We start from the raw sequence: 13,075 nt of genomic DNA, 5'->3' as shown, positions 1-13,075 counted from the left end.
CCTGCACTTGGACCCTGACCTCATCTTTTCGCGCCGTGACACTATTAGCTTAGATAGTTGAGAAGTTTCATCTGGTCTTGTTGAGATATATAGTTGAGTATCATCAGCATAACAATGAAAACTAACCGTATTTTCTAATAATATTACCAAGGGGCAACATGTATATTGAAAATAGCAGAGGACCTAGGACAGATCCTTGTGGTACTCCATACTTTACTGGTGATAATTGAGATGACTCCCCATTTAAATGAACAAAGTGGTAGCGATCGGACAGGTAGGATCTAAACCATGTTAAAGCCTGCCCTTGAATACCAGTATAGTTTTGTAATCGATCTATGAGTGTGTCATGGTCTATAGAGTCGAACGCAGCACTAAGATCAAGTAATACTAGCAATGAGATGCAGCCTTGGTCTGAAGCAAGAAGCAAGTCATTTACAATTTTAACAAGTGCAGTTTCTGTACTATGGTGAGGCCTGAAACCTGACTGAAATTCTTCATAGAGATAATTTTTTTGCAAGTAGGAACACAATTGAGCAGACAACTTTTTCTAAAATTTTAGACATAAACAGAAGATTTGAAATGGGTCTGTAATTTGCCAGTTCATTAGACTCTAGTTGTGGTTTCTTAATAAGAGGCTTAATAACCGCCAGCTTGAATGGTTTTGGGACGTGACCTAAAGATAACGATGAGTTAATAATATTGAGAAGCGGTTCCTCTGCTACAGGTAACAACTCTTTCAATAGTTTAGTGGGTACAGGATCTAATAAACATGTTGTTGGTTTAGATGCACTGATAAGTTTATTTAACTCTTCCTGTCCTATAGTTGTAAAGCACTGCAGTTTTTCTTTGGGTGCGATGAATGAAGCTGAAATACTAGACGCAGTAGAATCTACATTTGATATTGTATTTCTGATGTTATCTATTTTATCAGTAAAGAAATTCATAAAGTCATTACTATTAAACTGTGAGGGAATATTTAGATCAGGTGGCGTGTGTTTATTTGTTAATCTAGCCACTGTGCTAAGTAAGAACCTTGGATTGTTTTGGTTATTATATGAGTTTGCGGATATGCTCTACCCTGGCAGCTTTTAGAGCCTGTCTATAGCTGGACATACTGTTTTTCCACACAATTCTAAAAACTTCCGAGTTAGTTTTTCTCCATTTGCGCTCAAGATTACAAGTTTCTTTCTTGAGAGAATGGGTATAACTGTTGTACCATGGCGCAGTACGTTTTTCTCTAACCTTTTTCAATTTGAGGGGGGCAACAGCTTCTAATGTATTAGAGAAGATAGTGCCCATGTTGCAAGTCATTTCGTCTAGTTCATGTGTATTTATGGGTACACAGAGCAGTTGAGATAAAGGCAGGTTATTTGTGAATCTGTCTTTGGTGGCTGGAACAATAGTTCTGCCCGGATGATAACGCGGAGCCATATAATTAATATCAGTAATACACAGCATGCACGATACAAGGAAATGATCAGTAACATCATCACTTTGAGGTACGATATCTTCTCAAAGGTATACACAAATCGGCCATTTAAGCTAGTAACAGTGAAACAATGTTAATGTGTGTGAATAGAGTATTAGCAATTTAAGTGAGATTAGCGGCAGCCACGCTGCCGATGCTAACGGGCTGTAAGCTAATAGTAGACTCGAGAAATCTAAATAAAACTAGTGATAACAAGGCGCTCTGGCGCTCAAGAGCGCATGCGTGTAGTGACTAATTGAGTTAGTAAATTACTTATGTATGATAGTGTTCCTGTTCATTTCAAACTCTTTTCAAGTGGCATTGTATTTTGTGCAGTTTGCGGTACATTGACATTGTATCGGTAAGATTTTCCTTAACTGTAACATTTAGCTTTAGGTTTTGAGTTTCAGTGGTGATTTATGAATGTTTTAATTGCATCTCTGAAATTAATTATACTTGTAACCAGTATTATTTTAGTGTACTATTAAAGTACAAAAACGTTATAAATTTTTGTTAATATTTAAAATATGATCTTATTTTTATACTTTATTTTTAATTTTGTTACAATTTTAGTAATTCTGTTGTGTATTTTTGCTGTTTTTATTATTATTTACTTTTTTTTTAATAAAGTGTTTATATAGTTTTTAGTTTATTTAGTTAGTTATTTTGGTACTTAATTACAATTGGAAACTAGATGAAATAAAATGATAAAATATATATTTTTTTAGTCACAATCAGTGTTTATTTTATTTCAGTTTTTTTTTTGTTTTTTTGTTTTAGTTAATAATAATAACCCTGCTTGCAACCACTTAACATTACTGAAAAAGTTCACACGTGAACATAAGACCAGTAGTGAACGTAAGGTTTTAGAAAGAATATATGAAAGAATATATTCTCACAATATCTTCTTTATTTGAGGGATTAATTGTTGTATTTATTTTATATTTTTTATATTTTTAATTACATTTTTCTGACATTTATATCTATTTGGCAAATGCTGAATAGCCTTTACATAGTAGATGTAGATGCTAAATGGTGTTTTACAGTCAATAATAATTAGGTTTTCCACTGTGAGTACAGTGTCTTGAACTAACAGGCATTGGTCAGGATCTCATCTCGGGTTAGATCTGAGCCTCAAGGGGTCTAATCTTGATATGCATCTAGGTCTAGGAGGATGTGGTCTTGAATTCAGCTCTGATATGAGGATGCCTCCAGAACTCTTTAAAAAGAATGCCTGGATAAGTTTGTTTTGTTGGTTGCTCATTTATGCATAACGTTGGCTTTGTGGGAATGTGAGCTGTTGTGTTTTCCCGCAGCAAAAGATTCTGATATAAACCAGCAAACCCCTTTAGTCACCGCAAAGCATTTCTTTGATGCCAAAAACATGAAATGAATTAGCAAAGCAGCTCTTGGGTATGTACTCAGATTTGAGGGCATAGTCCTCAATTCAGGTAGAGAAAGTTTTGAGGTCCTTCACACGCTCCGCAGGTTTTCTCCAGTTTGTCACTTTACTGTAGCCCCTCAGTGGACCATACCTTTCATTTTTATTTAGCTTGAGCTGAGGAAACACTGGCCTTGGGCCAGTCTTTTAGCATTATAGAAGCTTCTGGAGCAGTGTTTATGCTACAGAAAACAGCTTGAGAAAATAAAGAAAGAGAGTAAACAGGGTGTTAGTCAGACGGTTGGAGAGGATTGCAACTGTTGGAATGAACTTCAAAGCCGAGGGCTCTTTGGCGTTCCTCGCCCGCTGCATGAGATGGATAACTTGTGACAGTCTTGCTCGGTTTAACTCGAATGAGGTGGGTGAGAAGAATACGAATTTGCCCTCCCACCCCTCCTCCATCAGCCCCTCGCTGTGATGAGCATGTCTCGTTACGTTATGGGCTCCGACGTTTCTTTGGTAGCAAATCATGAGTGATTTTCCTGATTATCTGTTGTTTTAGCTTCTTTATTTTCTTAACTTAGAAGCCGTATTTCTGTGTACATGGTCAACTTTTTTCATTTAACTGATCTGAGATGGCCTGTCTTTTTTCTTTTTTTGTCTTGTTTTTCTTACTTGCTTGATTCCTCTCTCGACTATTTTGAATGATCGAACTGTAATAAAGCTATTAAAGCTAAGCAACAAGAACTTTGTATTGCTAAATCTTAAATGAGCGTTCACCCAGAAATGTGAAAATTGTGTCACCCTCATTTTGTTCCAAACCCGTATGACTTTCTTTTGTGGAATGTAAAATGAAGATATTTTGAGGAACTGTTTTTTGTCATTGGGGTCCAATGTAATTTCATGGATAAAAACTGAAAATTCTTCAAAATATCCTTTTTTGTGTCATGCTGAAAAATCAAAGCCTTTGGTTTGGAACAACATGAGGATTTTTACTTGCTTTTTTGTACTTTCAGTATTGCTTGGTTGTTGTCATATCCATCTTTCCGTCTTTCTATTTCTTGCTGTTTGCAGTTTTCATAGAGTGGTTTTCAAGGATCTTTGCATTGTATTTGTCCTACATGTTTCCTTTTTAATTAAATTCTTTGTAGCGCTCTTTGAAAGGATTGGATGTTAAGAATGCCCTGTGAGCGTCTGATGATGATTCAGTTAATTTCTGTCAGCTAAAACTGAGATGATTATGTTTGACTTTTCTTCTGCTGGTAATCAACAGTAAGTCCTGCAACAACAATGTCTCGACCCCGTTCTTGAATTTTAACATTAACCGCCACTAAGAACAGCTAATATCTTTCTGCAGTTCTTTCACAGATTTTGAGATGGTTACATGTGCATTTATTACATCTGTTACATCATTACAGTTCATTATACACTGCATTATCAAAAGTTTGGGGCTGGTAAAATTTTTCAAAAAAAGTCTCTTATGCTCACCTGAGTTGGTGCTTAAGAAACATTTCTTCTTATATTATTATCGGTGTTAAAAACTAGTAGTGCACAACACAACAGAAACAAGCCACAACACAATGAAGTTAGCACAACACAACAAAATCAACACAACGAAATTAGCTCAACAGAACAAAATTAGTACAAAATCGCCAAAACACATAGAAATGATCACAACACATAAAAATCGACACAACAAAATTAGCTCAACACAATGAAATTAACTCAATACAACAAAATTAGCACAACACAACAGTCACCAAAACACAGAAATGATCACAACACAACAACATTAGCACAACACAAAGGAAACAAGCCGCAACGCAACAAAGTTAACATAGCAATACATAAAAATTAGCACAACACAACGAAATCGCCACAACACAACGAAATCACTACAACACAACAAAATTAGCACAACACAACGAAATCGCCACAACACAACGAAATCACTACAACACAACAAAATTAGCACAACACAACGAAATCGCCACAACACAACGAAATCACTACAACACAACAAAATTAGCACAACACAACGAAATCGCCACAACACAACAAAATTAGCACAACACAACGAAATCGCCACAACACAACTAAATCACTACAACACAACAAAATTAGCATAACACAACGAAATCGCCACAACACAACTAAATCACTACAACACAACAAAATTAGCATAACACAACGAAATCGCCACAACACAACTAAATCACTACAACACAACAAAATTAGCACAACACAACGAAATCGCCACAACACAACTAAATCACTACAACACAACAAAATTAGCACAACACAACGAAATCGCCACAACACAACTAAATCACTACAACACAACAAAATTAGCACAACACAACGAAATCGCCACAACACAACTAAATCACTACAACACAACAAAATTAGCATAACACAACGAAATCGCCACAACACAACTAAATCACTACAACACAACAAAATTAGCACAACACAACGAAATCGCCACAACACAACTAAATCACTACAACACAACAAAATTAGCACAACACAATGAAAACAAGCTGCAACTGTGTTGCCAAAAGTACAGACCGTGATACCATTTGGTACTGAAATAAAAAAAAATAAATAAAAAAAATCCATTTCCCGTTAACATTTGAGCGCTGTTGAGCAGATTCTTAAATCACACAGAAGCTCACGGGAGTGTTTGAAAACCGCGTCTATCAACGGATACGTCGCCGTCAGTGGATCCCTAATATATCTGCACATAGACAGATCTGCTGATAGATGCAGCTTTCAAATGTTTTCATGTGTTTCTGTGTGAGCGCTCGGTGAAGAGCATGAAGCGATGATCATTGAAGCCAATCACAGTCATATCTGTTGAGCACGTGAACACAATCACCAGCTGTTTGAGAATCTGCTCAACAGCGCTCAAATGTTAGCGGGAAATGGACGTTTTTAAAATTTCAGTACCAAATGGTATCGTGGTCAGTACTTTTGACAACATTAGCTGCAACACAACAAAATTAGCACAACACAACGAAATTGCCACAACACAACAGAAACAAGCCGCAATGCAATGAAGTAAATAAAAATGTATGGCTTCAGTAGCTGTTGGGCGCACTTACTTATTTAAACACATATATTACTTCTAGCTCCATTTTTGCATGCTGGAAACAAGCCGCAATGCAATGATAATACAACGAAATCGCCCCAACACAAAGGAAACAAGCTGCAACACATAGAAATTAGCACAACACAATGGAAACAAGTTACAACACAAAGAAATTAGCGCCACACAACAAAATTATCACAACACAAAGGAAACAAGCCGCAACACAATGAAATTAGCACAACACAACGGAAACAAGTTACAACACATAGAAATTAGCACAACACAATGGAAACAAGTTACAACACAAAGAAATTAGCACAACACAATGGAAACAAGTTACAACACAAAGAAATTAGCGCCACACAACAAAATTATCACAACACAAAGGAAACAAGCCGCAACACAATGAAATTAGCACAACACAACGGAAACAAGTTACAACACAAAGAAATTAGCACAACACAACAAAATCAGCACAACATGATGGAAACAAGCCACAACAACAAATATGATATTTGAAAGAACTGCATTTGTTTGAAAAGTAACATTATGTCTTTACTGTCACTTTTGGGTCACTTTAATGCATTCTTGCTAAATAAAAGTATTCATTCACCAATATCTGTATATCTGACCTTCTCTCAACTCCAGTGGTTCAGAATGTGGCAGGTATTCTTCTATATTGATTGACTGATACAAATAGATCCCATCACTCCTGAACCGGCCTCATTGCACTGGCTACCAGGAAGTTTTTGAATTGATTTTACAATGCTATTTATTTTTAAGGCTTTACATGGACTTACTCCACAGTATTAGTAATCTCCTCCACCCTTACTCTACCTCCAGCTCCCTGAGGTCATCAACCCAATTACTTCTTTCTGTTCCCCTCTTGCTTTTTCAGTCCAAAGGAGATCAGGCTTTCTCAGTTGTAGCCACTAGACTTTGGATTTTAAAAGCAATTTTGTGCTTGAAAGTGTATTTAGTAGGTGACATTTCTTTGCAGTTAATTGTCTATTAATTGTTTGCTAAATTGTTTTTCCCTTTACCTGTATGTGCCATGTCTGCTTCCTGTCCTGATGTTTAAACTGAGCAGAGTGTCTGATCCAGCTTTGTCTCACTCTGTTCTCTACACTCTGCCAAAACTGGGAACCCACGAGGTACAGTCATTAACATGCACAGCATGCACTGTTTACCTGATGAGGGAATATTAAATTAGAATCTTAATCAATAAATATTTTTCAGCAAATGTGTTTTCTTGATTTTTCAAAGTTTTATCAAGAAAAATAATTGGATTTGGAAATTAAATTAAATTTAATTTAATTAAGTGTGCAGATAGCTAATCATTCACTGTTAATAAATTAATAAATTAGATTTAAAAGATGTTAACATGTATAGCAGTCAAAATTAAGAATGCGACACCATTTACTGGGCATTGCAGCACAGCTCCACAAAATATGAATATAGTCCGTCTGCATGGGTTTGGGATACTTTGCTTCCCCTGTTGCTATGGCAACAGCTCACCTGCACTGTAGGCAACTCCAGCCATTAACCTGACCATTGTCTGTGCCATTGTTATTCATTTGATGCTAAAATCTTCCGTAACATTTTGCTTGCTAGTAAAGTGCTACATCAACAAAAACGCATTCTGGTTCACAGTGTACTCTAAAATATGAGTAAATGAGAGAGGAGATGTTTTTGCTGATGTTATTCATCTTTATTTTAAATGCTTAGGCACTCTATCATCAGCCTTTGAATGCACGTGACAGTGTTTGCCCTTTAATGTAGACTTTAATTTTAGCTTTTTGTAATCTGTGAGATACTCTCATTTTTTTAAAAGCGCAGCAGAACACCACCTGGCCTGTAGGTCACAGCCAAAGCATTAAAAACATAAAAGCATTGGGTAAATTAAGTTTGCATATATTACTAAACTAAGCTTTTAGCTAAGTTTGCATATATCTGGTCCTGTTCGGTATGTGTTAGCATTATGTGGATGTGTCTTCTGCCTTGTGTGTGTTTATCCTGACTGACCTCTCTTGTGTTTCAGTTCTGCATCCCGCAGGTGCTTCCTGTCCTCCAAACTCTGGGCAGTTCATCCAGACTGAGGCCTGTGGCCTTATGGCAAAAACAGGTGCAGTTAACACTATTAGTACTATTTTTATTTTCATATAATATTTACTTATACTTAATATTTACTTTCAAATACTTATTAATTTGTTCACAGACAATTTGTATATTTTCGAAAAATTAACATTTAAACTGAAATGCTCCTAAATGAATGATTATCAGTTCAGACTGAATCTGCAAATTTGTTCTGATACCTCGTCCTACTATAATATTTGCTATTAAGTATTTAGACCACACTTAAAATGCATGATTAACATTGTATAAGATAACAGCATGTCTAGAGCTAATTTCATTTAATGCAGTGACATTCAAACAGGTATGTGTGTGCAAATACTTTGTAGGACCATTATACTATACTGTATATCATAGTTCTGTTACCCTCAAGATAGATTTCTGAAGCTTTTGATTTTTTTCTTTAGGACCGAGTGTATCCGGAGCTGCAGAGACTGATGTCACAGCTTGAAAAATCCTCAGTGGTCATGGGAAAAGATACGTAGTGGGAGCAGATATTAGCCAGAGCAGCCTGCGTCAGAGACATCTGCAGAGAGAGGTCTGCTTCACCCAGAATCTGCCGCTGTAAAACTGGAGTTCATTTAGCTGTACTGCATATTCCACATGGGACATTAGGCTACCACTGTATTGGCTTTTGATATATTAGGCTGTTATAGACAACAGTTATCATTCACCATCAATGTTTTAATTTCACAGATTCCCTGAACATTAACATTCATTCACACTTTCCCGTATGTTGAACATATTGTTCCAGGCCGTACCAGCATGGAGGAGACATGCTGGCCGCCATCACCGACACGCTGATGCAGTTCTCCAAGAAGGATCAGGCCACTCCTGCTGCTCTGTAGAGCTGAGGTCTGTCTTTGTATCCCTATGAAGAGGTTCACACTGGCTATCAGAAGTGAAAATGATTTTTTTTATTGATTTTGATTGTGTAAACCAGTTCCACCCCTCCTGCCAAAAGAGGCATTTCAGGGCTATTTAAAAATAGATTTTTTTTTTTTTTTTTATATTTATTTTAATAAATATGTTTTGTTAGCATATTTATTATATTATTTTATATATTATATTTGTTTGTTTATTTTTAAATATTATTTACAATTTTGTTTAATTATTATTCTTTTTGTAGTCCATTTAAACCAGTTAGATAATTATCTGATGTGTCTAAAAAGTTGCAAGTCATAAAAATGCATGCACATGATCAAAAAATATAAGATACAGTAGTATACAGTACATACAGTTAAAAATTTTGGTGCAAATATAAGTTTTTTTTGAAGACGTCTGGAAAGCTCATCGATAGTCATTTATTTGATCAACATGCAGACTATAAAATATTATTATATTATGTTAAATAACAGCTTTAAATTTGAGTATGGTTTAAAATAAAATGTATTCCTGTGATGACAAAGCTACATTTTCACGATCCTTTAGAAATCATCTTAATATGCTGATTTGATGCTCATGAAACGCTTTTTATTATCAATAATGAAAACAGATGTTCTGCTTAATATTTTTGTGGAACCTTTTTTTTTAGGATTCTTTGATGAATAGTTAAAAAACAGCATTTATTTGAATCTCTTAACCATCACTTTTGATCAGTTTAATGCATCCTTGCTAATTAAAAATAGTAATTTCTTTAAAAAAAAAAAACATACTGGCCCCAAACTTTTGAACGGTGATATACATGTTCAATATGTAATGTCTTAGACCATTCTTACAGCTGAAACCTGCATTTGAATATTCTCCTAATCTGTTTTCTGTTCAGGTAGTGGATATCATCTCCACGTGGAAGGCACTCTCTCCTAAGCTGCGCTGTGACACCAGACCCCTGGTCCTAAAGGCCACAGCTGAACTTCTGGCATTAGTGCCTGCTTTAAATGTCAAAACTGAAGAATATGAGGCACGAGAACACCAACCACTGTTTCTGATTGCTAGATGTGTGATATTTTGTAGCGGTGTCTGAATTTGTATTTAAAAGCACGATTTATTTTTCTCCACATTTCATCCGGTACAAATTACTTCAGGTCTTATGTCCTTTTCCGTGCAGAAATTCAGAAACGAGGCAGTCAGTGTTTTATGGGGCAACACTGTTAGTCAGATGAGCACTGACATTTTCAAATGGTAATGAGCAGTAGGGACAGTCAGGATGGCTGACTAGTCATCCAACAACTTCTAATGAAAAGTCATTGTGCCATTTTATGTACCTGCAATTTATTTTGTTATTTTTCTAGCAGTTATGAGTAAACGGTAATATTTAAAGCTTTTTGGCTTCATCGGGACCCAGAGGTTGCAAGCCAAGGTTATAAAGCTCTCTCTGAGTACCCTGAACCATCTCACACCATCCTACACTTACCAGAGCAGGTGAAAACATTTGCTAAATATCCTGTGTATCTGTAATGGTGATATGATCTTGCTAACAGGTCAGGCCCGTACCAAATCAGCCTGAAGAAGAGGATGAAGGGAAGGAGAATGAGAATGAGAAAGATGAAGATATTTCAGTACCAGGGGAGTCATATGTGAAGCTAGTTTGTCTCACACCACAATCAGTTTTACCAGGTATGATTATAAGATTATGGTGACTAACAGACTGTTTTTTGTTGAACAAACTCTTTTAAATATAGTTTGACTTGCATTTACAGTTATTTGAACCACAAAACTTGCATTTTAACTAATTCATCTCACCACAGTGGTGTTGATGGGGCAAAAATCAGAATCCTTTGTAAGGTGTAGATGATACAAAAAGGACAATTCTGTCAGCTTTTACTCACCCTCATGTTGTTCCAAACCTGTATGACTTTTATTTTTCTGTGGAACACAAAAAAAGATTTTTTGAAGAATGCTGGTAACCAAACTGTTTCGGGTTCCCATTGAGTTCCATTATATTTTTAAACATACAGTTGAAATCAATGGGAACTGAAACTGTTTGGTTACCAACATTCTTTAAAATATATTTTTGTGTGTTCCATAGAAGAAATTAAGGCTCAGAACAGTGTGAGGGTGAGTATATGATGACAGAGTTTTCATTTTTGGGTGAACTATCCCTTTAATACATCACATTTTGACTCAATTTGTGCGTTATTTTACAATTTGTGCATTATTGTATAATTGTTTTGCTTCTCAAAAACCCACATTGAATAAACACTATTCGATTCTTGTTTCATGTAAGACAATTGTGTGTACAACTTTTATCATCTGTTATCATCAAATACTGTTATTTTATTCAAATTGGTTGGTTATTCAATTATTAAATTTCAATGTATGAACTTAGGAGGTGAAGTATTCATTAATCTCTTTGCACACAAACTCTCCGGTCATAAAATCCTGGAAATAGGATAAAAATTATTATTCTTTTTTTAAATGTACAAGACATGGCAATGTTCTGTTTGTGAGCAAATTATGATATATGACAATAATATATGAATATTATTGTTACATGAGTCAGTTCTTATCTGTGAATGAATTGAATCAGTCTGAATGACTGATGTATTTGTTGGTGTCATAGAGATCTATACCATTATTAATGAATGCTAATTGGATTGTTTACTTAATACTTAACCTACCTGTTCTGCTCGATCATTATATAAGATATAAGATACATTCACTGTTATCTGGTTAGATAACAAGCCAGCTGGCTGCATTTTTACAGTGGCAGAAGAAATAAATTAGGACAGATTTTGTGTACTGAAATTCTGTGTATCATAGACCCAAGGTGTGATCGTTTCACAGTTACTGTTATGCAATTGTAGCTTATTTCCATAATTTTACCGAGGTAATGTATTCGAAATAGCTGAATGAATAAAACTTGAGGCTGTGTGGTTCAGAGTACTGTACTGCAACATAGCAAACCCACAACAAAGACTCAATGCCATAATAAATTACACAATATGGAATATATTATAGACTTGTATTATTTAACCTTTAACAAAAACCTACTTGATTCTTGAGTTTTGTCTTCTAATGCAGCCCTTTAGATCTTCCTAACAGCTGTAGTCAGGCAGGAGATGAACCAAATTCCCCGTGGCGTGTACCATTCAGCTCTGAGTGGAGGGAATTTGCGCTCTGACCAGGGAAAAACTGTATCTGGAATTCCTTCTTTTATGCTGAAAACATATGAGAAGAACAAGCAGCCAGGTCTAAAACCTGGCTTAGCAGGCACATGTACTGTACAAGAGTCATTCAGTTTTGTAATATGGGTGATTAACGTTCATTTTGAAATTGTTACAGCTAATGCTTGTTTGTCACAACTGAAGTAGGTCACACATTGCATAACTGTATTTGTCCAGTTAAATGTATTAAATAAACATGCAGTTTGTTGGTCTGTTTCAGCTGGGCTTCTACTCTGCTATGACTTTGTCCTGTTCAAACTGACAAAGATGGACGTCCAATCACCCGCTTCCTTGTCAGCAGAGGGCGGAGTTATCAACAAATGTTAGCCACTCTTATTCACGAGGTACCTTCTAGCATACACTTATTTGAATGAAACTTAAAAACTTGAATTATATTTAAACAATATTTTACCCCAAAATGGGAAATGTATGTATTATTAATGAATAATAACATTATTTTATTTTTTTAGATGAATTATGATTATTTTCATTACAGTCAAGCACATTTTAATGCATGCAGATATTTAAATTAGTTTGTAATTCTTTTTTTTTTACATTAGATTCTAATTTCTGTAAGGATTTTATTTATGTGTTTGATTATTTCATCAAATATTTATTTATTTGATTAAAATCTGTACAATGATAAATATATCATAATTATACATTCATAAATACTTCATATATACTCATATATATCATTATCATTACTTGATTCATTGATAATGAATTTATCTTGGTAACTTTTCTTAATCTTTTGCTCTTTTTTTTCCTCTCAGGTGAACATCCAGCCGTCTGAATGGCATCGCTCTCTGCTCTTGCCCCAGGCCTGGCGGGGCTTCATGAGCCGGGCTTACCATGCAGCTCTCCAGGTAATTCTGTGTGATTTTTAAACC

General features: G+C 35.4%; 1 pseudogene across 1 annotated transcript in view; it reads left to right on the top strand.

Annotated features, from left to right (window-relative positions):
- Positions 1 to 13,075, top strand: part of LOC306877066 (focadhesin-like) — a 49,612-nt pseudogene that overhangs the window by 19,029 nt on the left and 17,508 nt on the right. The window contains exons 8-18 of the transcript in view: positions 6,982 to 7,097; positions 7,985 to 8,068; positions 8,484 to 8,614; positions 8,831 to 8,920; positions 9,784 to 9,976; positions 10,124 to 10,157; positions 10,337 to 10,437; positions 10,497 to 10,632; positions 12,040 to 12,234; positions 12,403 to 12,526; positions 12,959 to 13,051. The product of the transcript in view is annotated as a focadhesin-like (transcript). The remainder of the gene's footprint in view (positions 1 to 6,981; positions 7,098 to 7,984; positions 8,069 to 8,483; positions 8,615 to 8,830; positions 8,921 to 9,783; positions 9,977 to 10,123; positions 10,158 to 10,336; positions 10,438 to 10,496; positions 10,633 to 12,039; positions 12,235 to 12,402; positions 12,527 to 12,958; positions 13,052 to 13,075) is intronic.

The sequence above is a fragment of the Barbus barbus genome (genome assembly GCF_936440315.1).
Source record: "Barbus barbus genome assembly, chromosome: 2".
In the NCBI taxonomy this organism is placed as follows: Eukaryota; Metazoa; Chordata; class Actinopteri; order Cypriniformes; family Cyprinidae; genus Barbus; species Barbus barbus.
The sequence above is the reverse complement of the archived record's forward strand: the minus strand, read 5'-3'. Positions and strand labels throughout refer to the sequence as shown.